This window comes from Nothoprocta perdicaria, unplaced genomic scaffold (genome assembly GCF_003342845.1).
Source record: "Nothoprocta perdicaria isolate Ctin4 unplaced genomic scaffold, notPer1 scaffold_6, whole genome shotgun sequence".
Classification (NCBI taxonomy): Eukaryota; Metazoa; Chordata; class Aves; order Tinamiformes; family Tinamidae; genus Nothoprocta; species Nothoprocta perdicaria.
In genome coordinates this window covers 6,190,480-6,194,854 of record NW_020455865.1, presented here as the reverse complement: position 1 = coordinate 6,194,854, position 4,375 = coordinate 6,190,480, and the positions used below count along the sequence as shown (strand labels likewise).

Sequence of the window (4,375 nt, the reverse complement as noted above, 5' to 3'; positions counted from 1 at the left end):
GGGGGGTCTTTGTCGTCTCTTATCATCTTTCGCATTTTTTTTTTCTCTCCTGCCTTCTTAACAACTCTGCATCAGTGGTAAACATGCCGCATCCACCCCTAGCCCTGCATCAACTCTAGAAAGCTCATCGATTTCCGGAGGTGGGTTGGGAGATCTCTTGCAAATGCATCGGCTCTCAACTGGAGCCAGTTTCTGCAGCGTTTTCTTGAGCAATGCATGCAGAGAAGGCAATGGGACATTTGCTTAAGCAAAGATAGGAGGATTTGCCTTTAAAACATTTCTCTTATGCGGATAACACGATTATCATTCCCTGGCAGACCTACTCCCAGTGCAACATTCAGCCATGGCCTCACACTTGCTTCCAGGGTGGTAAAGAGTGGAGTGAGGCAGTAAAAAGTAGAGGTGAGGAGGGAACATGGATCTACCTGCCAGGATTTCTTTGGGGACATCTTTTCACATATAGCAAGACAATTTTCTTATGTTCTTCCACTCCAAAGTTTTAACAGGGATCTTGGTCGGCCTCGTTCCACCCCTTCTCTGTGGGGACTACCCAAGCTCCTAACTAGGCCTATRGAAAAAGAGAAGGGGAGGAAGGTCAAAGAGTAATGTTGATTAAATGAATCTTACACCAATGACATCATCTTCCCAAGGCTTACTACGCCAGGAGTCCATTTCTAATCAGGGGGGCATGGGAGAATTTGTGCTCTAAGGGTGGAAGAGGTTTCACTCTTCCTGAGTGAAATCTGTGTAAGACTGAAGAGCAGCCTTGAAATGTATTATGTTTTATCCACTGCTGCATATGTATTTTTGCATGAACACAGACACACACACACATATTAATATAGAGAAAAARGAATTTAACTCTAGTGGAGTTCATTCTCATAGTCTCCTTCTCTTGATCAGAGACGGTGTGATGGGTATGAGACTGCTACGTCTATGGCCCCGTCCCCCCAGCTGCTCCTCATCCACCTTTCCAGGAATCGAGTCATTACTGAGTCCTGGGAATGTGCAAAGAGCAGTAAAACAGATGTRGACACATGAAATGTTGAGCTCATTTTCTGATGAGTGGCAAATGGCTTGAGAGTCAGGCGAACCTCAAATCATTGCAATGGAGAACTCAACACAATGAAGACTATGCTGAAAGACAAACTCACTGTCCAAAGATCAGTGAAGAACATCACATGTATCTGTTCACGTGAATGTCTGGGTGTTTGATTCATGTAATGAGAATGTCAATGCAGTCTTGCACTTACCTTGTGTGCTAGTGTGCAGACCAAGTTGGTGTTTGTGTATGTGTGTAAAGAAACAGATTATGTAGGAGCTAGCATCCGCATGAGAGAATAAAACCAAGATGCATATGTTTTAGTATGTGTTTAAGATGTGTTTAAGTATCTTGTGCTTAAACAGGGTGGACTGTACGAGTTCAGCAACATGTGCATTTTGTGTGCTTGGCATGTACATGCATGTTAGAGAAACTGGGACTGCTTGTCTGCGTGGTGAGTGGGAGGGAGAGTCTGGGTTTGTCTGTCTATCACTTACTAGTAGACCTGATCTGTCTTTTTTTTTTTCCTTATTAAGGAATAAAAAATAAAATCCTGACACGTTTCTTGCACCCAAGCCTGATCTCCTCTTTACTCACTGCCTCCTTCTCTCACTAACCCCCAAATACTTCTCTACAACTCTCAGGAAAGCGGCTTAACTGCCATTAACAAATTATTATTATGCACTCAGATGAGCAGCCAGGGTAAAGCAGGAAGGATCCTTCTGTCCTACCTAGTGCTGATGTCAATCAGAAGACTAAAACCATACATTAATACTGCCAACATTGCGTCTGCAGCTCGCTTGCTTCCCTCAAAGGAGACTGCATCTAAGGATTGACACCTCCCCCCCTTGCCTACTCCCAAGTAAACGCACAGAGCAACCCTTCAAAGCCAAACCACATGCTCATGACTACCGTCTTCGTCTCCTCCGATCTTTCAGGGGTCTTTAGACTGAGCCTGTTCTGGACCTCGGGAATGATGTCATGATGTGGAAATGCCCTCTCCTTTTTGTCCCTCTAAGAGCTAAGAAAGGCAAAGTTATGCTCTGCACTCAGCCTAGCAAGCAGCATCGTGGGCTGAGCTGGAGGCATTAATCTCCTCAGCTGTAGGATGCAGGGCCCCCATTGCAGCCTCCTACGGCTCTGTGCCGGGGTCTCCCACCCCCTTCTAGAAGGAGAGGCAGCCAGCCTAGTGTGGGCTTCAAGGCGACAGACTTTCCTTTTCCTTCACGATTTGCTTGTCACTTGCAGAAAAACGGAGCGGCAGATTAAGCGGAGATGACACCATCTCCTTGGGGACTGTCCCCCTCGCTGGGAAGTATCAATACTCTGTACAGATGGAGTCTGGCTCTCTCCCGTTACCCTCTCCAGCCCCACCAGCCCAGCCGAATTGGGGGCTGAGCCCCCATCATTGGGGAGGTCTGGGGGCTGAGTGCTTTCTGCAGAGGCACCAGTGGTCCCAGTGCTCCCAGAGCCGAGCTCAGTGCACACTGCTAAGGGGGATAGAGAGCTTGGGCCTGCGTAACTCCACACTGCCCAGGGCTGGGAGCCAGGGGCCGATGCGCAGCCCCACGGCGCTGGAGCAGGAGTAGCGCTGCTGCCGCAGCGCACAGCGGAGCTCGCCTTACCTGATGCTAATGTCCCTCTCTGGCGGAGAGCTGCTCGTCCGTCGCTTTTATTCGGCTCGGTAGGAACTTGTGGGAGAGCTTCTCTGTCCAGCTTGCATACTGGGTGCGGGGCTGATAATGCAGGCGTGAAAATCCTGGGGCTCTAGCAGTCCTTTTCATGCTCAGACAGAAAATCCCCCTCCTTGATCCAGATCGCGGGCATTAAGGGCAGAGGCAAAGGAAAAAAAAAAAAAAAAAAAAAAAAAAGAGAGATTTTTTCCTCCCTTTCGTTTGCTTTTTTAAAAAAAAAAAAAATATGGTCCCCCCCTTCCTTTACTCCTGTGCCCCCCCTCTCCTCTGCTGCTCAGTTCATAGCCATCGGGGGAAGGAGCAGAGGCAGCAGGGAGAATGGAGAGGGGGGTTAGAAATAAAAATGAAAAGGGCTCCAGGAGGGAAGAGGGAGGCTGGGCTTGCCACTCGGGGAGGGGCTTGGAGCGGTCTGGAGAGGATGAATGGGGAAGAGGAGAGCAGGGAGGAGCCCGAGCTGGGCCATTTTATTCTAAGAAGTGTTTTGTACATAATTAGGGAAGGAGGAGGGGCGATGGGGGGTAGCAAAAAGGAGGAACTTAAGCTCCGGCCACACGGAGCCTTGGTCGTGGGAAGGGAAGATGAGAACGGGCAGGTCTGACTGGACGGGGCCGGGGTGCGTGAGGGGAATTAAACATGTCAGACCCTCTAATTCGGGGAGGAGGCAGCAGTGAAGCCGCTTGCCATGACAGGCAGCCTCCCCACCAGCTTGACTCGGCCTTGGGAGGGGGTGCCCGCCCCTCCGAAGCGGGGGAAGAAGTAAGCGGAACCCCCCCAGACCCCGTGGTGMGGGCGCGGTTCAGCACCACGGACAGCACCGGGGAGACCGGTCCGGGGAGGCCCATGTGGGCTGAGCCTCCCGTGCCGTGGAGCCCTCCCCGGCAGCTTCTCCCTCCTCCAGCTCAGCCCTGCCTCTTTGGGCAGCGTTTGGCAACAGCAGCCGGTTGGGAAGACAGCTGGGCCGTGCTTGAAATAGACTGGAAAGCGAGAGAGCCGAGCAGCATTTGGATGCGTGAGCTGCAGTGCCAGGGCCTGGTGGAGGAGTGGAGCCTCTTCCCCATCCCCAGCTTGTCTCTGCCTCAGAGCAGCAGCAGGCAGCTTTGCAATTGCCTAAGCGCTTCAAAAAAAAAAATATTTAAGGAAGGTCAGGAAAGAGCCTGACCTTAGATAGGTTAGAGATAGGGGACCCTCAAGGATATTGCCCATCCAGACAAATCTTAGTATTTCTGCAAAGGTAAAGCAGTGCAGGAAGAGCATTTAAAAATCTGACTCTTGTGTGAAGTTTCTAGGCAATGACTCCTAAGAAAAGTCACTGGTTGTGCTCTGCTAATAAAACAAAACAAAACAAAACAAAATAAAACCCAAATAACTTGGCAAGGCATATAAGGCAAGGACGGCTATAAGAGAGGCTCTCTTCCCACCTGCCTATTCTAGCCTGCAAGGACAATCTGTTCTCTTAAAACAAAACAAAACAAAATAAAACCCAAATAACTTGGCAAGGCATATAAGGCAAGGACGGCTATAAGAGAGGCTCTCTTCCCACCTGCCTATTCTAGCCTGCAAGGACAATCTGTTCTCTTCTTCTTTGACTCCATTCCCTATGGCTACAGAATATTGTCTTAAGCTAAATCTTTAGCAAATC

General features: G+C 49.6%; 1 protein-coding gene across 1 annotated transcript in view; it reads right to left on the bottom strand.

Moving 5' to 3' along the window:
- BRINP1 (BMP/retinoic acid inducible neural specific 1) overlaps nucleotides 1-2,894 on the bottom strand; it is an 85,739-nt gene extending 82,845 nt beyond the window's left edge. Inside the window, exon 1 of the mRNA XM_026049163.1 lies at nucleotides 2,668-2,894. The gene's annotated coding sequence lies outside the window, so the exon portion shown is untranslated. The remainder of the gene's footprint in view (nucleotides 1-2,667) is intronic.
- Between the last annotated feature and the right edge of the window lie 1,481 nt (nucleotides 2,895-4,375).